This window comes from Schistocerca nitens, chromosome 8 (assembly GCF_023898315.1).
Source record: "Schistocerca nitens isolate TAMUIC-IGC-003100 chromosome 8, iqSchNite1.1, whole genome shotgun sequence".
In the NCBI taxonomy this organism is placed as follows: Eukaryota; Metazoa; Arthropoda; class Insecta; order Orthoptera; family Acrididae; genus Schistocerca; species Schistocerca nitens.
The window spans coordinates 419,058,098-419,083,033 of record NC_064621.1 but is presented as its reverse complement, the minus strand read 5'-3'; the positions used below and the strand labels follow the sequence as shown (position 1 = coordinate 419,083,033).

At 40.4% G+C, this 24,936-nt stretch overlaps 1 protein-coding gene across 1 annotated transcript in view; it reads left to right on the top strand.

The window, feature by feature from the left end:
• LOC126198559 (myotubularin-related protein 10-B) overlaps positions 1-14,294 on the top strand; it is a 159,782-nt gene extending 145,488 nt beyond the window's left edge. The window contains exon 14 of the mRNA XM_049934985.1: positions 13,120-14,294. The gene's annotated coding sequence lies outside the window, so the exon portion shown is untranslated. The remainder of the gene's footprint in view (positions 1-13,119) is intronic.
• The last annotated feature ends 10,642 nt before the right edge of the window (positions 14,295-24,936 follow it).

Sequence of the window (24,936 nt, the reverse complement as noted above, 5' to 3'; positions counted from 1 at the left end):
TCAGGACTGACACTCGCCTTGCAAACAGCAAACATTGTAGTCTTCATTTTGAACAGTTCATGGAGAGATGGGAGTTCCATGCGTTATCCAACTGGTACTCACTATCATGATTCACCAAATTTTCTGCCACATATATTTCCATGGATTCTTTGATTGTGGAGCCCCAAAATGATGTTGCTGTGGCCAAAACTATTGTTGTGTCATACTCCATTGAATTTCTGTTGGAGATGCAATGTTAAGCAAAAGCAGACTTCGTTGGTTGCATCAGGAAAGGGCAATGTTAATGTTTGGTGCAGTGTTCTCCAATGGTGTGCAGAAACTGGCCAGTGTAAGCCATACGACATTGGCAAGGTATTTTGTAAATTACAGCCTTCCACAGTAACAAATGGTCCTTCACTGATCCGCAAAAAGTAAACAATTTTAAATAGCATATGGTGAACACTTCAATCAGAGATTTCTAGAAGTTCCTGGCTGCCTTGAACAATTAATAAATGAAGGCAGAGCTAGGGATTTTTCCAGCATAATTTCCTCTCTTCGTTTTTGGGTTTAACTGATAGTGACCCCCATTGTGGGTCCGGGGGTTAGAATAGGACCGAGGTACTCCCGGCTGTTATAAGAAGCAACTAAACGAAGTCTCCCACATTCCGGCCTGATAAGTTTGGGTTCCCTTTTAGGGTTTGACCTTCACATCTTCCAAGTTTTTTCTGAAGTGCAAGCCATTTGGGGAAGGATGCCTTACATAGTACAACATATTTCCATTGTGCAATTAGACCTTTTGCACCTCCTATTGTCATGACTCTGCAACTCCAACCACAATCCAGCTATTTGGGCGAGGGCCCTCATGGGGTCCATCATAAACTTCCATTGTTTGCTGTCCTCTTTCGCCACCATGACAATATTGCCTTTCTCTGCACCCAGTATCCAGCACGGTAGCCAATCCATCATGGTGGGGCCATTATGTACCCACTTGGTTGTAGCCTCCTGAAACACAGTGGTTGCCCTGCTGATGCCTGAGCTACAACCTCCCCACGTATGCCAAGGAGTAGGTGCTCATCGTCTTGGTGGCCTATGCTGTGGTTTGGTGGCGCATGTGGAAGAGCATCTGATCAGAGTGAGTGGTGTCAGGCCAGATTACCTGCAAAGAAGCAGAGAAAGTCATCTCTTGTTCGTGGCCAAATGGCCCCAGCAGTCTCTAAGAAGGATAAGGTAGACTATAATGCAGCGACATATGATACCAAATAGTTCTCCTCCATAGCTTCATCATGGCAGAAACATAGGACTGGAAAAAATAGAGCCTTATTCGCCTCAGTATTCCATCTGCAGTAGGACAGATGGGGACTCCTTTCTGGCTACAAAGCCCCCCCCCCCCATTTTTTTTTTTTTTGAAAACCTGGAGGACAAGTCTGGAGAAGTGGCTGCACTGTCCAAAATGAGAAATGGGATAGTCCTGATTCAGACAGCATCCCCAGCACAGTCCCGGGCTTTGCTCACCTGTGGTCAGCTGGGTGATATTCCCTTTTCCGTCATGCTCCATAAAAGCCTTAACATTGTCCAGGGAATTATTTTACATTGTGACCTTTTCTTGCAATCCAACAATGAGCTGCATGCCAATTTAGAACAGTGGTGTCTTCACATTGCCCGGGTTACTACAGGTGCCTTCATCTTGGCCCTTGAGGGTGGTTCATTACCTGAATAGGTCAAGGTGATACTATACTGATATGACATAAAACCATACGTCTCTCCCCATATTCAGTGCTGGAAATTCGGGCACATGTTTTCTCGATGCATTTCCAGCGCCACATATCAAGACTGCGGAAGTCCACTGCATCCAAATACTCCATGTGCATCTCCTCCCACCTGTGGCAACTGTGGAGAGCACCACTCCCTCTGCTTGCTGGACTGCACAGTACTCCAAAAGGAATGGAAAATTCTAGAGTCCAAGATCCTGGACCAGCTGACTTACCAAGAGGCTAAACAGAAATATGAAAGTTGCACCACATTCCCTTATCTTCTTCATACCTACAGCTATGTTGACATCACCCCCACTGGCAAATGTAGTCTCCTCGTCTCTGTCTCGTAGAGTGGGCTCTCAGGATCACCCGACTACATCCGCCCCCGCCTCTTTGGTTGTTGGGGGCACTTCGTCCGTTGCTCTTAAAGCTTCTACTTTGGGAGCCATGCCTTCCCAAATGCCAGGAACTTCAGTCCCCACTTCCAAGCAAGAGAAGCAACAGCCTTCTCCAGCTCCTCTTGCATGGAAGGGGTCCATCGGGACTCTCCCTTCCAAGATCTCCATCAGTGCAAAAGTGGACCCACAAGCTGTTGGTTAAAAGGCTTCATGTTTTTCCTCTGTACCTGATGCTGTTTTAGGGAAGGCCTTGCAGCAAACACCCAAAGAGCAGGGAGAGGGCAAACTAATGAAGAAGAAATTGGTTAAGGAACATGAGACTCAGGTGGCCCCAACACCACTCTCTCTGCAAGTTCCACGTCGGAGGATGATGTGGAAATTGTAGTGTCCCTAGAGACCTAAATCTTGCCAGCACCTCGGCAGCCATGGAGATAGAGACACACACTCAGCTGGTGGCAGCAGGTGACCCTGAGCCATAACCTGCCTCCTTGGTCCCTTCATGCCTTCCCAGACAACAGAAAGTGTCATCCTCCACTGGAATTGCAGTGGTTCTTTCCCACACCTGGCTGAGTTATGGCAATTCTTAAGTGTTATGCTTGCTTTTTCTGTTGCCCTTCAAGAAACCCGGTTTCCTCACTACTTTGCGTGAGTGGGATCTCCAGGGCCTGCTCCCGATTTTTATACAGAATTTTTTGTCACTCCACATGTTCAGAATTTGAGTTGGTGCTTCCCACAGTTGCTCCCCATATTCAAGAGAATGGGGTCCCACAAGGCTCTGTCCTGAGTGTCCCACTCTTTTTAATTGCCATTAATGGTCTTGCAGCAGCAGTGGGGCATCAGCATCACCATTCTTATATGCTGACAAATTTTGTATTTCCTTTGCTCATCTACAGTTGGTTTGGCTGAATGTCGACTGCAGGGAGCCATACAAAAGGCGCAGTCATGGGCAGTCACCCATGGCTTTCAATTTTCAACCTCAAAGGCTCGTGTCATGCCCTTTTGTCATCGTCATACTGCCACCCACACCCAGCACTTTACCTTGATGACCAACTGCTTAATGTAGTGGAGACTTTTTAGGAGTGGTTCTCGACACCCACTTAACTTGGCTTCCCTATCTTCGTTGGCTTAAGCAGCACTGTTGGCACCTTAACATTCTTCAATGCCTGATTTACACCAATGGGGGTGCAAGTCGCTCTACACTGCTGCAGCTGTACATAGCACTTGCACAGTCTTGTCTTGACTATGGGAGCGTGGTATATGGTTCAGAAATGCCCTCAGCATTTCGGATGCTGGACCCTATACACCACTGTGGAGTTCGATTTGCAGCAGGAGCTTTCTGAACGAGCTGAGTGAACAGCCTGCTCATGGAAGCTGGTGTTTTTCCACTGTGGATCAGGTGACATCAACTGCTTGCCAGTTATACTGTGCATATTCACAGCTTGACAAAACACCCAACTTACCATCTGTTTTCCCCACCATGGCTATCCATCTCCTGCAAAGGCAGCCCTGATCAGAGATTCCAATTGCAGCCCCGATCAGAGATTCCAATTGCAGCCCGTGTCTGGTTCCTTCTTACTGAACTAGAGACGTTCCCTCTACCACCTTTGCTGTGGCTCCACTCACATACACCTCCATGGTCCATGCCTCGGTCAAAGCTTTGCCTGGACCTATTGCAAGGCCCAAAAAAGCCAGTTCTTCCTGATGCTCTCCACCGGCAATTTTTCTCAATTCTCAGTGAGTTCCAGGACTCGGAGATTGTCTACACTGGTGACTCAGTGGTAATGTTGGCTTTGCTTACATGCACACTGGACATACTGAACAGTTCTCCCTGCCAGATGTCTGCAGTGCTTTCACTGCAGAGTTGGTTGCCATCTCTTGAGCATATCCGCTCCTGCGCAGGTGAGTCCTTTCTCATCTGTAGTGATTCCTTAAGCAGCCTACAATCTCTCAACCAGTGCTTTCCTCACCATCCTTTAGTGATGACTGTCCAGAAGTCTGTTTATTCCTTTGGCAACATTGGATGTTCAGTGGCCTTCATCAGGACTCCAGGACATATTGGAGTCCTGGGAAATGAACTTGTTGACTGGCTGGCACAAACTACCAATAAACAGACTCTTTCTTTGCTGTTCGTTCACCTTGATATTTGTCTTTTCCTGTGTGTGTTTCTCTAGCCTTGTGTTTTTTTTTTATTCTTGCGATCAGCCAGCCCAGGCCATCTGCTATATTATTTTAATACCTTAAACTGCTTTTTCCCCTTTTAGTGCATGTGTTCCTCTTTTGTTTTGCTTCTTTTGTTTTCTCTTTCAGTGTGGTTCCCAGTTAGTTTTGTGCCTTTTTACTTTCCCCAGCTCCTTTTGGTAATGGTTTTAATACATGACCAGTTTGCATGAGGGAAAAGGGGCTGATTACCCTGTAGTTCGGTCCCTTTACTCTCCAACCAACTGATAGTGACTTGTTAATATACCAGGTGGAATATTTCCTCAAAACAACTGTCTTTAGGTGAGTGAGCTCTTCTGGCAAACCACCTGGATCTGAAGACTGTGAACTCTGCAAGTGTTCTAAGCACACTTATAGTGTGTGATGACAAATCGATCATTGTAAGCCCAACCATGCCATTGTGTATCTGTGATTGGACTTACGAATGCCAAAATGTCCAGGAAAGGCAGACAACCAACTTTTCCTATTTCTGTAGTGAATTGAATGTTTTTGTGAACAGAGTTGAGACGATGTAAAAACTCCTTTCCATGAGTCCACACTATGAAAGTGTTGTCCTCATACTTCCAAAATACAGTTTGTGTAAGTGCCACTGTTTTCAAAACTCTCTCCTCAAAGTTCTCCATAAAATAGTTGGCCACCCCAGTTGAACATAAAGTAGGTCAAAGAAAGAACATTCATGAAACAAAACAGTGGTATTTGACTCGAATATATTAAAAATTAGTGCTGATAACTCTAAAAGAAGTATATTTAGAAAAAAAATGATACTATATCGTAGCTAACTAGATGGTCTTGACTGTTTAAATGGAGAGCCTCTAATCCTTTGGTGGGCAGCCTGCTTCCTACTGCCCACTAGTGAGTGTTATAGTTTTCATGGTGGGTGGTAGGTGGTAGGAATTTAAAAAAACATTGTCATTAGGTTTTCATAAAATTTTGTCATGAAGTATTTGTTAAGTAATTATTATTACGTGCTTTAACTTACTGTAACTCTGCTTCATAAATTTTATAAAGTGGAGTTGCGCATTCATTTAGGAAGATGGATATCACCAGATGGAAAGGTAGCCAATCAAATAGATCATGTAGCTATCCAGAAACAATTCCAAAACAGCATTAAAGATGTCAGAACCTTTAGGGGAGCGGATTGTAACACAGACCATGTGTTAAATACACTCCTGGAAATTGAAATAAGAACACCGTGAATTCATTGTCCCAGGAAGGGGAAACTTTATTGACACATTCCTGGGGTCAGATACATCACATGATCACACTGACAGAACCACAGGCACATAGACACAGGCAACAGAGCATGCACAATGTCGGCACTAGTACAGTGTATAATCCACCTTTCGCAGCAATGCAGGCTGCTATTCTCCCATGGAGACGATCGTAGAGATGTTGGACGTAGTCCTGTGGAACGGCTTGCCATGCCATTTCCACCTGGCGCCTCAGTTGGACCAGCGTTCGTGCCGGACGTGCAGACCGCGTGAGACGACGCTTCATCCAGTCCCAAACATGCTCAATGGGGGACAGATCCGGAGATATTGCTGGCCAGGGTAGTTGACTTACACCTTCTAGAGCACATTGGGTGGCACGGGATACATGCGGACGTGCATTGTCCTGTTGGAACAGCAAGTTCCCTTGCCGGTCTAGGAATGGTAGAACGATGGGTTCGATGACGGTTTGGATGTACCGTGCACTATTCAGTGTCCCCTCGACGATCACCAGTGGTGTACGGCCAGTGTAGGAGATCGCTCCCCACACCATGATGCCGGGTGTTGGCCCTGTGTGCCTCGGTCGTATGCAGTCCTGATTGTGGCGCTCACCTGCACGGTGCCAAACACGCATACGACCATCATTGGCACCAAGGCAGAAGTGACTCTCATCACTGAAGACGACACGTCTCCATTCGTCCCTCCATTCACGCCTGTCGCGACACCACTGGAGGCGGGCTGCACGATGTTGGGGCGTGAGCGGAAGACGTCCTAACGGTGTGTGGGACCGTAGCCCAGCTTCATGGAGACGGTTGCGAATGGTCCTCGCCGATACCCCAGGAGCAACAGTGTCCCTAATTTGCTGGGAAGTGGCGGTGCGGTCCCCTACGGCACTGCGTAGGATCCTACGGTCTTGGCGTGCATCCGTGCGTCGCTGCGGTCCGGTCCCAGGTCGACGGGCACGTGCACCTTCCGCCGACCACTGGCGACAACATCGATGTACTGTGGAGACCTCATGCCCCACGTGTTGAGCAATTCGGCGGTACGTCCACCCGGCCTCCCGCATGCCCACTATACGCCCTCGCTCAAAGTCCGTCAACTGCACATACGGTTCACGTCCACGCTGTCGCGGCATGCTACCAGTGTTAAAGACTGCGATGGAGCTCCGTATGCCACGGCAAACTGGCTGACACTGACGGCGGCGGTGCACAAATGCTGCGCAGCTAGCGCCATTCGACGGCCAACACCGCGGTTCCTGGTGTGTCCGCTGTGCCGTGCGTGTGATCATTGCTTGTACAGCCCTCTCGCAGTCTCCGGAGCAAGTATGGTGGGTCTGACACACCGGTGTCAATGTGTTCTTTTTTCCATTTCCAGGAGTGTATATCATAAATGAAAGTGAAACTCAAAAGGAAAGTAAATAGAAATAGAGAAGAAATTACAAGATATAACATAGGAAACCTGGCGAAAGTAGATATAAAATAAAATTTTACAAAAGAAATTAAAAGCAACCTAACAAAACCGAGACTGACCAACGCAGAAACACAGGATGTCGAAAGCAGATGGAGACACCTGAAGGGCAGTATTGAAGAAACAGCTTCCAAAATCATAGGTGAAAGAAAATGACCTAATAAAATTTGGTTTAACACAAAGTGTCAAGAAAAAGTGCTGGAAAGAAGAAATGCGAGGAATGCATGGATTAAAGAAAGGGACAATATGACAGTGAAGGAAAGATACTATAAACTCCTCCAAGAAACGCAAAGAACCCTAAGACAAGAGAAAAGGGAATACTATAACAATATGATCAGAGAAGCAGAGGATGATTTCCAACATCACAGGACAAGGCAGATGTATCAAAATATAAAAAAATCCTTTGGTAAATTCAGTAAAAGGGAAAACTTTATAAAGGATCAGTATGGGAAAATATTGACCAACAAAAGTGACATACAAAACAGATGGAAGACTTACTTTTCACAACTTCTCAACTGCAATGAACCGAGCGAGGTGGCGCAGTGGTTAGACACTGGACTCGCATTCGGGAGGACGACGATTCAATCCCGCGTGTGGCCATCCTGATTTAGGTTTTCCGTGATTTCCCTAAATCGCTCCAGGCAAATGTCGGGATGGTTCCTTTGAAAGGGCATGGCCGACTTCCTTTCCCATACTTCCCTAATCCAGTGAGACCGATGACCTCGCTGTTTGGTCTCTTGTTCCAAAAAAAAAAAAAACCTGCAATGGACCACACTCTTACTTTAAATTGAAAGAACCTGATATAATTGATACAGTTGCTACCCCATCAGTAAATGAAATACAGCAAGCAATAAAGAAATTAAAGAATAACAAGACTTGTGGCGAGGACAAGATATACGCTGAGTTATTAAAGAATGGAGGCCCACAACTGGAATTAGAAATACAGGCGTTAATAGAAACAATTTGGGAGATGGAAACTATTCCTGCAGTTTGGAAAATTGCAATTGTGTGCCCAATATTTAAGAAGAACTATCCACTAGTTTGTGATAACAACAGAGGAATTGCTGTACTGGATGTCACCTACAAAATCTTATCAAGCTGCCTATTAAACAGGCTTATACCAATAACAGAAGAACTGATTGGGGACTACCAATACGGTTTCCACAGAAACAGATCCACATTAGATCATTTATTCACCCTAAGACAAGTAACTGAGAAGGCGTGGGAATTCTATGTAGATGTCCACATATTATTCGTAGACCTATGATAGCATACACCGACAGACACTCCTAAATATAATGAAGGAATTTAAAATACCATCAAAATTAATCAGATTAGTTAAAATGTGTATCGATGAAACTTTGTCGCATAAAAACACCGGTAGGAGAAACTGAAGATTTTAAGCTGTACACTGGACTGAGACAAGGGGATGCCATTTCACATATTTTATTTAACCTTGTCCTAGAGAAGATTGATAGAGAATTTTCTAAAACCAGTCCACAAGGGATCCAGCTACAGGATGTGAACATTACAAGACTTGCCTATGCAGATGATGTAGCACTAATAAGTAGTTCCAAAAGAGAATTAATCAGAATTATGCAAAATTACTACAAAATTGCTGATTAAACAGGATTACATGTTAATGAAGAAAAGACAGAATACCTGCCCATAAGTAAGAAAACCAGAAAAGATGCACCTCTGACTGTAGATGGATTCAATTTCAAGACTGTTGACCACTTCAAGTACCTAGGAAGTATTTTTAGTAATAACAACAGAACAGATATAGAAATAGATGCCCGTTTATCAACAGCAAACAAGACACTTTTTAGTTTCATCAAAATTCTAAGAAAAAGATCACTTAGCAGTAACTTCAAAATCCGCTTATATCAATCGACCATTATACCTGTGATGTTATATGGATGTGAAACATTAATATTTAGGAAGAAAGATGAAAAAAACTGTTAATATTCGAAAGAAAAGTACTAAGGAAAATTTTTGGACCTATATACGATGAAAATAACATGGAATGGAGAATAAGAAGAAATGAAGAATTAAGAGGGCTGTACAAACACTGTAACATCATTGAAGTGCTCAAGAGGAGAAGGTTGAATTGGGCAGGCCATATAGCAAGAATGACAGAGAATAGACTACCTAGAATGGCCCTGAGAAGGAACAAGAAGAAGAGGGAGACCCAGAATCAGATGGCGGGATAACATTCGGGAGGACACAATGAGGATGAACAGCAGCAGCAACAGGACAAACAGCGCATTGGACAAGCAGAAATGGAAGAGGCTCATAGAGCAGGCATATGGTCGATAAGGCCCTTGCCACATGTAAAGTAAAAGTAAAGAAGTTACATCCCTTCAGAATAATCATCATTACTGTGGAATCAGTGGGCAGGTAGAAAATTATGCTACAAAAGTGGATGATAAGTACTGATAAAACTGGCCAAGTTACATATGTGATGTGGGCATTTGCCTCAAAAATTGATTATTTTCAGTTATATAAGCAAAATGTTGCTTTACCAGAAAAACACTTAGGAAGTGTAATTCATTCATGAAATATATCCAAAAACAAAGATGATGTGACTTACCAAACGAAAGCGCTGGCAGGTCGATAGACACACAAACATACACACAAAATTCAAGCTTTCGCAGCAAACTGTTGCCTCATCAGGAAAGAGGGAAGGAGAGGGAAAGACGAAAGGATGTGGGTTTTAAGGGAGAGGGTAAGGAGTCATTCCAATCCCGGGAGCGGAAAGACTTACCTTAGGGGGAAAAAAGGACGGGTATACACTCGCGCGCGCGCGCACACACACACACATATATCCATCCACACATATACAGACACAGTGTGTCTATCGACCTGCCAGCGCTTTCGTTTGGTAAGTCACATCATCTTTGTTTTTGGATATATTTTTCCCACGTGGAATGTTTCCCTCTATTATATTAATATCGTTCATGAAATAGGTAGATTTAAAAACCCTTGATAACTGATACTTGGGTTTTGCTCGTCATGTCACCACATTGAGGTGGTATTGACTGAGAAGATATAAAGAATAATAGTGTGTTTGTATGGGTTTCTTTAGTTACCATGAGTGTGTCGTGGATATGATCAGCAAACCACAGATAGAAAGCTTGACCTTGAAGTATTACTTGGTTCTTTCAATTTGACATCAGTTAGTGATTTTCCTACTTGGGTGGTACAGGAAAGCAGCACACTGATAGATAATGTTTTCATAGACCAAGATAAATTTAATCAAATAAAAAGTTTCCTATTAAGAATAGTCTGTCTGATCATATTGCATAGCTAGTTACAGTGTATGATATATCTCCATACAGTAATGCAAAACAGTCCCCCAAAATAGTGCATCCCATTAATGATTTAACACTTCAAAATTTCAGGGAAAGCTTGAAACAGTTAGACTGGGATGAGGTGTACAGGGAACGTGATGCCAATTTAAAATTTAACCTATTTCATGATACCTTTGTGAGTATATTTGTAAACAGTTTCCTTAAGAAAACAGTGAAATATAATTGTAACAAACCATGAAAAATGTCATGGCTTACTAAAGGGATAAAAATATCTTGTAAATAGAAAAGGGAAATGTATCTTGCAGCTAGGAGGAGTAATGATCCTGAAACAATGAAACATTATAAAAACTACTGCACTGTATTAAGAAAAGTTATTAAAAAGTCCAGAAATATGTGCATTATGTCTGAGATTAGCACATCTGATGATAAAATTAAAACAGTTTGGAATATTGTGAAATGGGATACAGGGCAACCGAGAGAACAGGAAGACTGTATTTCTATCAAACATAGTGAAAAGTTTGTTAACAAGAAGTCAGAAGTAGAAAACATTTTTAATAATCATTTATTAAGTGTTGTAGAGAAACTAGGTTCCAGCTATTCATTAGAAAATGCAAAGCAGTGTATGGAAGAGGCAGTACCTACGTAATTTGATAAAATTGAAATTCAACCCACCTCTCCTATTTAAATTAGGAAAATAATAAATTCACTCAAATGTAAAAGCTCACATGGAATTGACGGCATTTCCAACAGAGTACTAAAAGCTTGTTCCCAACAAATAAGCAGGATTCTCAGCTACATATGTAGTAGCTCACTGAAACAGAGAATTTTTCCAGATGTACTGAAATATGCCATTGTTAAACCATTGCATAAAAAAGGGGATAGAAAGTAATGTATTTAAGAGTAGCATCACATATTTGTAAAAGTGAAGTACTAGCAAAATGTCAGTTTGGTTTTCAGAAAGGCATTTTCAACAGAAAAGACTACATATGCTTTCACTGATCAAATATTAAATGCAATGAATAACCAAACATCACCCATTGGAATATTTTGTGATCTCTCACAGGCTATTGATTGTGTGAATCATGAAATTCTTCCAGATAAGCTTAAGTATTGTCGTATGTGTGGGACAGTGCACAAATGATTTAATTCATACTTAACTTGAAGAGTGCAGAAGGCTGAAATTAACAGTACAGATAGTCTACAAAAACCAGCAGAGTCCTCTAACTGGGGAGGTATCAAGAATGGTGTCCCACAGGGTTCAGTCTTGGGGTCCCTTATTGTTCTTAATATACATTAACGACTTGCCACTCTATATTCATGAAGATGCAAAGTTAGTTCTTTTTGCTGATGATACAAGTATAGTAATCACACCCAAGAAGCAAGAATCAGCTGAGGAAATTGCAAATAATGTCTTGCAGTAAATTATTAAGTGGTTCTCTGCAAATGGACTCTCACTAAATTTTGAGAAAACACAGTTTATACAATTCTGTACAGTAAATGGCATAACACCATTGATAAATATAGACTATGAATGGAAGTCTGTTGCTAAGGTACAATACTCAAAATTTCTGGGTGTGTGCATTGATGAGAGATTGAATTTGAAGAAACACATCGATGATCTGTGAAACGGTTAGGTTCAGCTACTTATGCTATCAGGGTTATTGCAAATTTTGGTGGTAAACATATCAGTAAATTAGCCTACTATGCCTATTTTCATTCACTGCTTTCATATGGCATCATATTTTGGGGCAGTTCATCATTAAGAGAAAAAGTATTCATTGCACAAAAGCGTGTAATCAGAATAATAGCTGGAGCCCACCCAAGATCATCTTACAGACATTTATTTAAGAAACTTATAATATTCGCAGTACCTTCGCAATACATATATTCACTTATGAAATTTATCATTAATAACCCATCCCAATTCAAAAATAACAGTGAAGTGAAGTGCATAGCTACAGCACTAGAAGAAAGGATGATATTCGCTATTCGGGATTAAATCTCACTTTGGCACAGAAAGGGGTGAATTATGCTGCCACAAAACTCTTTAGTCATTTGCCAAATAGTATTAAAAGTCTGACACAAGCCAACTGACATTTAAAAGCAAATTAAAAGAATTTCTGAATGACAACTCCTTCTACTCAATAGATGAATTCTTAGATATGAAGTAGTAACTGTAAAAAAAATTATTTTGTGTAAAGAAAACTTATGTTAAAGTGACACGTTCCACATCATTATGAAATGTCGTATTCATGATTTATGGAACAAGGATTAATGTATGTATGTATGTACAGTGGCACACTAGAAGAAGGGAATTGTGCATCACAGAGAGATGTACTGTTAAAATTCAGAGAAGCTACATTTTAAGAAGAGTGAGAGAGCGTATTAGTTCCTACCACATATATCTTGTGACTAGACGGTGACAAGAAGAATTGGAAATTCAAGCCTATTCGGAGGCTTCCTGTTAGTTGCTATTCCCAGACACGATTCATTGTACTGTACACTAAGTGTAGCTGACACACAGTGTGGTGGTTGATGGGAGCGACTGTAAATGGAAAATGCATGTACTTTTGCACACATCGGCCATCACACTGAGTGTCAACTTAGTTAGTGCAAACAATACTCAGTGCATCCCAAAGGAATAGGCCTAGTCACGAATTCTTAAGGGTGCCATAATAATCAATTTTCTAGGGCTCTGGGCTATTTATAGTTGTTATGAACTTTACATTTAGTTTCTATAAGTGATTAAAATGTCATATTTCAATAATATATGTTTCTTTTTCAGGGGTATGTTGCTAGCAGTAGAAAGATGTTACTGGATGAGAAGACTGCAGAATAATTATTCACAGGACATCTTTCCAAAGAATTTATTTTAATGTATGTCATTTAACTCCACTATTATAAGCCATGCTTAGCAAGTATTAGAATGTATAACAACTTGAAACAAAGGAAACATATAATTTATTTACCAAAGAAAATTGTTGTCTACTTGCCCACTTGGTAATTCATGCCAGATTCACACTGTTTTCCTGCTTGTTGTATAAATTTGAGTAAATGGAAACATGTTTGTCTGTGGAGATCTGTGTGTATATTGAACTATATGGAAATTTGTATTGAATGTTCTGTGCCATATATCATAGGTAGGTCCATTAGGAAAGTTTTTTTCATGCAATGGTGCTTATTTCTGCATCCAGTTTCATTTGTGGTTGCTTAACAATGGAAAAAAATTGTAATATTTGTAAGAAAGTTAGTTTGTGTGTGTGTGTGTGTGTGTGTGTGTGTGTGTGTGTGTGAGAGAGAGAGAGAGAGAGAGAGAGAGAGAGAGAGAGATTCAATTTTGATTTGTATATACTGTATAAAACATATTTATACATGAAAATAATTTATGCAAATGTTTTAGCTCAAATTGTTGATGTGTAATTTATTGTGAGAATTTACCCTGAAATGTTATCAGTGGATGTTAATGATGATGTAGTACTTGAAAGTTAGAGGCATGTGAGGCGTTTCTATTTGAAACTGAAAGTTTCTATTAGCTGTGTTGCTGGACATAAATATTCATGATTACAGCAACAAAGAATTCAAATAATGTTTGTCTTTTGACTTTGTAAAGTGTTAAATATTTGTATTGTTGGTAAAATTTAGTGCAGAGTTTATTACCTTACACTGTAAATGAAAATGGCTTTTTTCAATAATGATGTCTTCCTGTACATGCACTTTTGTGTGCAATACATAAATGTGGATATCCAAGTTCAGAAACTGAAATATAATGTACACAAATAAAAATATGTATATTATGACTATTTTCAATTTACACTGGATGATTTCACAGTTTTGTGTAGAACACTATCGTTATTCTGTATTGACTCATAGTCTAAAACCAAATCCCAAATCTTTCAAAAGATGTTTTCACTCTTGTGAGCATTGCAGTATAGAAAATAAAATAGATGTTCAATATTTTAATATTATGTATAGTAGTTGTGGACTCTAAAGCAAAACTGGATCCAGCTGGTAAGCAATGTGGACAAAATGATATCTTTCTTTGGTACACCTTGTCATTACAACTTGTGCATGACTCTCCTCTTTCCATTTGCTATGGGGCTCTTTGATTGTGATGCAACAGCTCCGTTATCACAAAATGTTTTCAGGATGCAATTGTCCCTCTGCAGTAGTGTGTGTGTGTGGATATGAAACTTCCTGTCAGATTAAAACTGTGTGCTGGACAGAGACTCGAAATTGGGATCTTTGCCTGTTGTAGATAAGTGCTGTTCTGACTGAGCTAAGCGCAAATCATGACCCATCCTTGCAGCTCTACTTCCACCAATACCTCATCTCCTACCTTCCAAACTTCGCAGAAGCTCACCTGCGAAACTTAAATGACTAGCATTCCTGGAAGAAAGGATATTGTAGAGATGAGGCATAGCCACAGCCTGGGGGATGTTTCTAGAATGAAATTTTCTGTTGCAGCAGAGTGTGCACATATGATAAACTTCCTTGCACATTAAAACTGTGTGCCAGACCGAGGCTTGACCTCAGGACCTTTGCCTTTCATGGGCAAGTACTCTACCTATTGAGCTACTCAAGCACGACTTGGGACCCGTCTCCATGTTATTCTTTATTCCAGGAGTTTAGACTTGCAAGTGTTGCAGGAGAGTTTTGTGAAATTTGGAAGATAAGAGATATGGTGGGGATGGGTCGTGAATTGTGTTTGGATGCCCAGCTGGTAAAGCATTTGCCTTTGAGTCCTGGTCAAGTGCACAGTTTTAATCTGCCAAGAAATTTTATCACTAAATGTTATTTGATCACTGTTTAACAGCTTTGCCTATTTTCTTGAAAGTATTCCAACAAAAAATTTTGAATAACGTATTTACTCGAATCGAAGCCGCACTTTTTTTCCGGTTTTTGTAATCCAAAAAACCGCCTGCGACTTAGAATTGAGTGCAAAGTAAGCGGAAATTCTGAAAAATGTTGGTAGGTGCCGCCACAACTAACTTCTGCCGTCGAATATATGTAGCGCTACACAGGCATGCTTTGCAGGCACAAAGATAAATACTGGCGCCAAAACCTCTGCGTCAGTAAATAAATTTAAAAAAAAAAAAAAGGTGTAAGTCGAGCTTCTTTCTCCGCCCCGAGTTTCGATCACTGCATTTTCATACATTATCCAATGAAGTAAATACAAATTCCGTGTTGTTCATCTTCGAATGTAGCAGCATTTCAATGTACTACGAAAATCTGACTGGCAAGACTATTTGGGATGTTTGTCAATATGGCCAACTCTATGTTCTGAATTTTTTCCTACCTGTGAGAAGAGATGGTTGCTAATAGGAACTTTTATGAATTGCGAATCACATGCAGTGTTCTCTTCAACATAAGAATAACACAAATATAAACATTTTGCCATGTATTCTTTTGTGTTTGCTGCTATCTCATTTAAATCCTGTCTGCCTAATAACCTACGAAACTAGTGTGAGGCAGCAGCAAATGCGGAAGAATATACATATCATGTCATCTTTATATTCGTATTATTCTTATGCCTAATAGTGATACAATCAGAAATGAAGCACGGTAATTGACTACATTTTTAAATCTAAGATGACTCTAATTTCTGTGCAGAATGTAATGTACAAAAGAGGCGTCTGCAAAGATTTTCAAACGGAGAAAAATTTTAGTTAAACTCTCGTTCAGAACATCTATCATACGCAGTCTATTGTTTGGTTCTTGTTGATTATTGTCAAAGAAAGCAGCAGTGTAAGTAACAACAAATAACAGTCTCTTGCCATTGTTTCGCTAATGAGACAATTCCTCTCTTTTTATTTTATTGTAAGCGGCGGTAGCGCGCACAAAAGCAAGCCATTCTGCGAGCGGCGACAGGTCGTAAACACTTATTATCAGAATGCGACAAACAATGCATGACACAGTACAATAATGCATTTTCAGCCTAGAGTGACGTAAACACCTATAACGAAGAGAACGGCACTTATCAGATCAAAGAAAAATAAGCAACCGATTCAAACCAGATGAAGCACGCCTGACGCATAGCAATGGCTACCTGGTAAAGCTTAACTGCTAAGCTTACGACCCGAACCAAACTACTGTAGCTGTATCGTCATTTATTCTATCTAAATTGCGTCTCATATTACAATAGACCAACTTTGTTTCGATTTGGATGTGCTGCCTAAAACTTTTCTCTCCCCTTGAATTTCGAGTCTCAAATTTCAGGTGCGGCTTAGATTCGGGAAACTTTTTTTTCCTTGATTTCGAGCCTCATTTTTCATGTGCGGCTTAGATTCGAGTAAATACGGTAGTGCTAAATTAGTTACACTGATGTGGGAATTACTTTGTAAGTATGTAGGTGTGCTGAGCTAAAATAAAAAAAAAAAAGATTGGGAAAAGCCATTGCTCCTCCTTTTACACTATTCAACTATGGTTTCTGTCTTCTGCTTCATACAAAGCATTTATGTAACATTACTGATTTTCACTGTAGCTGTCCATGTTGAATATAAACCTACCTCCCCCTCCCCCCCCCCCCCCCCCTCTCTCTCTCTCTCTCTCTCTCTCTCTCTCTCTCTCTCTCTCTCTCTCTCTCTCCGTGGATTTACAATTTTTTTGTCTGATGTCTGTCTACATGGTATTATAAACAGTTGCTCATGTTGTAAAATTCCACTCCACACCCTAGACGGGGTTGCATAATTAACACTAGATCACCCAGCTTCGAACTGTCCCTGAGAATGCTGAATTGCTTCCTTCCAGTTAGTTTGTGTTGATAAATTTCAAAGTATTTAACAAAAGGATCTCATCAATGGAACAAATTGCATTCATTGAGTCATTTAAATGAATTTTCTTTGTGAAGTTTCCTGATAAATTATTTTTGAATATTTTGTAATTCCAAAGAAGACTACAGGACTAAGTTTGATATTGGTTGTTCATGATGATGCTCGAGCTCATAAGTAAGTTAATATTCTCACACACATAAAATATTTTGTAAAAGATTATCAGGCTTCAGAATAAATATGCAGATTCACTCTTTATGTAAATGAACAGTTTACTATAGAGCGCTAATGTTGCATATGAGAGGAATAATAGGTTGCTTTGTTACTGAAATAAAAATGGTTTGAGATCGAATACAACATTATTATTCACCAAATGTAACACAGCACAACAAACTTACATCCATGCTAGTCATCATCCAGAAAGATGAAAAAATTAATTAAAAAACAATTTAAGAACAATTTTCCATTACACAAATAATTTTCACTTGACAGGACGGTTGATAGAACATTGCTTTATTGTATTTACTTTGCTTTATAAAATGAGATTACACTGTGCATAGTCTGCTTCATAAGAATTACATAGTAGCTCAGAAATAATTCGTACAGTAATATTGTTTACAAGGTAATGTAATTGGATGGATAAAAAATCTACTCAACAAGTGGTGACAAAACACACACATAAAAAAAGATTATAGTTAGACAAGCTTTCAGAGCCAGTGACTTCTTCAGGCAAAAGGGTTTTGAAGGGGAAGGAAGAGTGGTGAAGGAAAAGGACTGGAGAGGTTTCGGAAAAGCGATAGATTTCGGAAAAGGCACCCAGAACCACAGGTAAGGGGAGACTTACCGAAAGTGATGAGACTGATTGTTGGGGACTGCATCACATGAGATTTGAAAATCTGAGTCCTTAAAGGTGGAAGAGAGGGTAATATGTAAGCCAGAGATTACTGCTTAAATGTCATGCTTGAGTTTATAAGAGTGAAAAGCTAAGTGCATTTTTCGTAACATAGGTGGGAAGGGAGGGTGGCGAAAAACAGACAGGTAAGAAAATGAAAGACGTAGAAAACTAAAATGTAGTGAAGAAAAGAGAAGTTACTGTGAAGAAATGCTGAGACAGAAGAAATTAAAGTAAATTGAGGGCAGGTGGGTGGTAAGAATCAAGGAGATGCTGTAGTGCTAGTTCCCACCTGTTGAGTTCTGAGAAACTAGTGTCTGCAGGAAGAGTCCAGATGACACGTGGTGGAACAGGCACCGAGGTCATGAGTGTCATGTTGTAGATCAGGCTCTGCAAGAGGATACTGCGTGTTGCCAAAATACACCCTCTGCCTATGCCCACTCATCTTAATTGATAATTTGGTGGCAGTCATGCTGACGTAAAAGGCTGAACAGTGTTTACGTAACAGCTAGTATATGACGTCTTTCACAGGTGGCTCTCCCTTTGATAGAGTATCTTTGCCAGTTACAGGGCTATAATAAGCGGTGGTAGAAGGGTGCATAGGGCACATCTTGCAGCGGGGATGGTCACTGGGGTATGAGCCTTAGGGTAGGGAAGACGGGTGCTGTGAGGTGCGCAACATCTGAGAGAGAATGGATCTCATTTCAGGGCATGATTTTAAAAAGTCATGGCCATGTAGAAGTAGCTGTTTAATACATTCCAGACCAGGATAATACTGAGTGACCAGTGGTGTGCTCTCCTAAGTTTTTTGAGGTAGCAGTATGAGGATTGGATGTGATGGCCTGGGAAATCTGCTTTTGAACTAGAATTGTGGGATAATTACGTCCAGTGAAGGCTGAGCTGAGAACGGTGGAGTATTGCTGTAAAGAGTCTGCATCCGAATAAATACACTTGCCTCGGATGGCAAGGCTGTATGGGAGGGAATGTTTGACATGGAAAGAAAGGCAACTGTCAAAATGTGAGTGCTGTTGTCTGTTAGTAGGTTTAACGTGGACAGAAGTGTGTAGCTGACCCTCAATGAGGATAAGATCAACATCAAGGAAATCTACCTCTTTTCCTAGACCTCTTCACTTCCTTTTCCTTCGCCCCTCTTCCTCCCCCTTCTACCTGAAGGAGAAGCCACTGGCTCCAAAAGCTTGCCTAATTATAACGTTCTTTTGTGCATGTGTTCTGCTACTGTGTGGTGAGTAGATTTTTGTTCATCCATTTAATTTATCTCATAAATAATATTGTTTGGTAATATATCAGTGTTTGGGTTGAGGGGATTATGACAAGGAAATGTTACAATCCCCAATGGAAGCCAGTTGACTATTAAAGTTGTTAATGCATTTTAAGCTTCTTTTTACAAAATGTAATGATATTCCCTATTTATTGCCTTCAATATTGATTGTTTTCATGCATAATAATTATGTAGGTACATTTTTTTTGAACCTGTTACATTTAATTTTTCGTTGCATCATACAAAAGTAAGTGACACTGTATTTGAGGTAAATAAAATTACTTACGTTTCATTGTTTCTGTTTTACATCAAACAACAAAAGGTGGCATATGTTATTATTGTAGAACTGCTTAGCTATTCACTAACTACACTTTTTTCCTGTAACAAGTAGGTAGTGTTTTACTAGACACATCTGTATGGACTAGTTTCTATACTCAGAGAATTGCAGTTGCACATCCTTTTGCTGAGACATGAATTGCATGCAATTATTTTTACACGTAAAACCGTTATCTCTAGTTTTGTTTTTCTTGCAAAATCCAACTTGGCAAGTTTTTTGTTTAGCATCTTTAGATGTTCTTTCGTCTCTGTCAGCAGGCAAAATGGATGGAATATCTAATTACTGAGGGAAAGAATATCTCATTGGTACCACTAATTATTATGGCAGAGCCAGTTATCAACCTGTACAAGGTGTGGGCATTGATCATAGCCAGGTCCAGAATGTTATAGAAAACATGTACAGGCCACTGCCTCGTAATGGCTCTTACACTATATTTCCATGATCTTTGATCTAACACATCTACACAGAGTTTGGTGTTGTTATTAAAACTGTTTCTGGAGTTTTTATTTTCTGCAGCTTCATCAACTGTAACACTGGCATGCATGGAACTAAGGTTAAGCATTTTTTTCTTAGTCATATCTTGGTAAGATGTTAGAGCAATGTCAACAAACCTGTGAATACCATCTGAATTATGTACACCTTGTACTTGTCTCACAAATGGCAGTACTTCCCTTCTACTATTACTCAAAGTGCCAACAATGCTCAGTTTCCTCTTTTTCAACTCCTTTTGCCAGTTTGAGAGAAGTGAAGAAGTTGTGCAGTGTAACATTTCTCCCCTTTCGTAAGTAAGTTTCCATGAGATGTAGTGTATTGTGTTCTCACAGGCTAGTAGTTCTCATTTCATCTTTAAGGAAAACCATTCAGATACTGATCCATTAGTAACCAATTAAACTGTTCAGTGACAACATATCCGCAAAAATTGTTACGAGCAACATTGTGTGAAGTTCATCATTGTTGGCTACAAAAAGCACCAAATAAACCAAGTAAAATGATTTTCTGTGAGAAGCTGTCAATCGACGACCATCGGGAACCAGTGATAAATGTGTAACTATCTTAAAAAATTGTAGTTAAAAAGCAAAGCCAATAAGCCAAATTAAACCTATTGTAAAATGATTAAAAGTCATAATATCACAGGAACAGATTATTTGAAAGACTGGAGAAATTCATACTTCAAAATAAAAAAATAATCAGTTGACCTCAACTGGCTGTTCTGGTGTTATTATGGAAATTAGTTTGACTTTGAGCATAGTGTTTGTGAATTCCACAGTACATCAGCTATTTGCTTTTATTATTAAACACAAATGCCATTATGGAAGACGTAACACGTACGTGTAAGAATTCCAAAGTATCCTGGAGAGTCTCCTACAAAATGTTCAGCCGTTCGCTTTACATACTATTCTTACTGCATTATTCTACTGAGCCGATATGTGTTTGGTGTTGACTGTATTTCTCAAGAAGATTATGCTGTGAACAGTTCTGAGTTAAAGTCCCCTACCAATCCCTTTGCAAGTAAACATAGTGTGAGAGAGAGTTGTAAGTGCAAAGCAGCCAATACTGAGCTTTTTAGTAAACTTATCCATGTACTTCCAGTGTATGCTCAATGATCTCTACTCCTGATACCTACATACACTATTGAGTCAGCACAAGATTTTAGAGCTTTTTTTGAAACAGCATAATATCCACAGTAGTCACCATTTGTCAGTGCCCTAATGATTTTTGTGATTTCTCTAACAGTTGTAAATGGAAAGCACAATGTTTTGTATGTTCTACAGCATTTATTTTACTAACCAGTTTCGAGCTTACAAAGCCATCATCAAACTTTAATTATCATCATCAGGGAGAGAAAAATACCTGTGAACAACATTGAAAAAATATTATGCCTCGAGAGTGAGGTATGAACTCGAAGTTGAAGTCATCTTTAACAATGCAATTATGAATGTGAAAGTTAAACAATAAATGAATGTCAAGGCAACAAACCAGAAAACATTAACACTAAACTCAAAATATGTATGCCTTGTTAACAATTTGAACTAAACTAACCAGAATAAAGTCAACATGTGCCAAGAATAATGAAGAAAAGAGGTATTATATATGAAAAGAGATACAGAAATGGAATAAAAGATTTGACAATCATAATAAAATAAATAAATTACAGGAAAAATGGAGGAATAGAGTGGAACCCTATGTGGGAGGTGTTGGAAAACTGTGATGTTTAAGTGAAGTTTAGAAGAGGGGAAGTATTAAGCTGTGTTTGGTCATTTAATATAAAGTCAGTACTGTGGGCGAGATGTTTCTTGATTTTCAGGGCTTTCAACAGATTTAAGTTTTTGGTCTTCATGCTCAGTACATTTGGTGAGCAATTACTTAGCTATAGCTTAAACAATGAATCTATACTGATGTGAAAAGCACTTACACCATCGAAACAACATTAGTATCTTAATAAGAGAATAGATTACTACTCAGCATATAGGGGAGATTATGAATCGCAGATGGGCATGACAAAAGGGACTGCTATACATGTGAGCTATCAGCCAAAGGCACCTCCTTGTAATGTAGAAAAAACACACACGAAAAAAAACAGCCTCTGGCCACCGAGGCTAGACTGCGAGCAACTGCGCCTGATGGGAGAAGCAGTTTGGGTGGTGGGGGTAAGGAGGCGGCTGGTGTGGGGGCAATTGTTAGTGCTGCTTGTGGGAGCATGCAGGGATGTGATGGGGCCAGGGTATGGCTGCTAGGTGCAGTCAGGAAGTTTGCAGGAGATGGAGGTGGGAAATGGAGAAGGAAAGGAGTGGAAAAAGAGAGAGGCTAGTGGTGAGATAGAAGGCTGTGTATTGCTGGAGTTGGAGCAGGGAAGGGGACATGTGGGTAAAGGCTGTGGACTATTGAAGGTTGAGGCCAGTGTGTTATGGGAACATAGGATATATTTCAGGGAGAGTTCCCACCTGCACAATTCACGGTAGGAAGGATCCAAATGGCGTAAGATGTGAAGTAGTCATTGAAGTGAAGAATGTCATGTTGGGCAGTCGGCCAAGGTTTGTTGGCAGCCATTCATGTGGATGGACAACTTATTGATTGTCACATCCATGTAGAATGCAGCACTTTCATTGGAGCTTAGTTTGTAGATCACATGTTTGGTTTATAGGTAACTCTTCCTTGATAGGATAGGTGATGCTTGTGACCAGAGCTATGCATCATGCCAAATTTAGCCACCCAAACCCAGCTGCTGCTGACCGGTCCACCCTGCTGCCTGCACTGTGGGTAGCTGAGCTCAAGTGTACCAGTAACGAGGTGTGTGGGCCACGATGTGCCGTCGAGGCCCATGGCTCATCAGATACCTGGCCAAGCCTGGGTGTCAACAAGGCTGTGCAACTGGGAAACAGGAAGCGATGGGAAGGTGGGATTGACTGGTCACGTACATGCGGAATTGCTTTCTGAATCGTGTGCACTCCTTAGAGAATCATGAAGGTTTGACATGCTAGGAACAGGACATTCTTGATCCTTTACAAAGAAAAAATGTAAATGTAAATGTAAAATAAAATGATGGATGTTATACAAAAAAAGTATGTACCATAACATGGTAGTAATTGAATTCAAAGCAGATGGTTAGACTAAGCTTATCCATTATGGATGTTACAAAACCCGCGACTATTTGTCGAATGTAAATACATAAAACTGCAACCAGCAACTTTTCTGAAATAGTTATTTATTCATTCCACGAAATGGTTTTCGAACTGTTTCAGGCTCATCTTCAGATGGTGTACAGGACATTACATTGCTATTTCAACCATAATGCTGGATGCTGTCTCTGTGGCAAGAAGGTGGAACATGCTGTAATGCGTCGATATAAGTTTGGTTAAAAAATTTAGTTTTTTACTTACTGCGACAGTAAGGGCAGCTTTTGTCGGTACCAATCAGTCATCATGATGGAAGCAGACAGTTGGATATTAATGACAAAAACCTCACATACCGTCACAGTTAGTACAAAACTAAATTTTGGAACCAAATTGGCAGATAAACAATACTCATAGCAGTGCATGAAAGCATGTTCCGTCTTCTTTTCACAGAGTCAGCACCCAGCATTATGCTTGAAATATCTATGTAACGTTCTGTACACCATCTGAAGATGAGCCTGAAAAGATTCGAAAACCAGTTCATGGAATGAGTAAATAACTATTTCTTAAAAGTGACTGCTTGCAGTTTTATGTATTTACTGATGGTTTAGCCCTAACATTTTTATAATGCTTTATGTTTCACATGTACCACACCAAAAGTAGAAGCTTTTGCACAATAGTTGAGTCAAAAATGCAGTATTAAAATATTTTACACCTTTCTGTTAATCTAACTGGCTCAACCCTTCCTCGGAATTCGTTGAGGAGGATGCACCTGCTTTGCATGTGACATAACTGTGAAATCAGGAACCTCAAAACATAAAGACAGTCTCAGATTGCTTTTGCTGTGACGTTTGTTCCTTGATTTATTTTTTATATATTCATAAGAAGGAAAAGCCTTTCTGCTCAGATATGTGGATGAGATAGGTAATAAACTTGTTACCACTTTATGTGATAGCATTGGAAAATGTGTCTTTAAATTTAACCAGAAACTTATTGGTGATGCCCTCAGGGGCCCAGCATTTGTTTGCTGAGCACGGGCTTGGTGACCCTGGAGTTCCTGAGCTGGAGACTGGAACGCGCCACCAGTCTTCTGTCACCATAAGCTCTGGGCATGCTTCAGCGACCACCGTGCGGCATGGTGGTGGAATCTTGTCTGTCTCAGGGAACAGGGATCTTGGCTTGACCACCTGGATAGCAAGGACACATCAGTTGTATAAGGCTTACTCAGCTGTGCGGGACTCTGAGTGGTCCCTATTTCCCTAGCCGCTCGTGGGACCAAAATGGATCCTCCGAAATTTTCTTTACCCCTTCCCAGTGGAAAGGGTGGCCATGTAGCCAGTCCTGATTCAGTCACTAGTAACAGAATGCATGCTGTTTTGCATAATGTGTTTCTTATGGTTAAAAGAAGAGCAGAGTTTTGGAAAAGTTTCTCCATTTAACATACAGAAAGACTTAGAAGGCATTGCTGGCCTCTTAAAATCTGTTAAGCACTTGGGCAATGGGACCCTGTATCTGAAGCGGCGAGGAGGCAGGTCAGCTGGCAGGTTTGTAATGGCCGCAGCCAGGGGTTTGTGGTCCATTAAAACATAGAAAGGGCGTCCCTCAATGTCAGTCTTAAAATGCTTAATCGCTTCGTAGACCGCAAGCAACTCCCTGTCAAACGCAGAATATTTCCGTTGTGCATTGGTGAGCTTGCATGAGAAGAAGTGCAGAGGC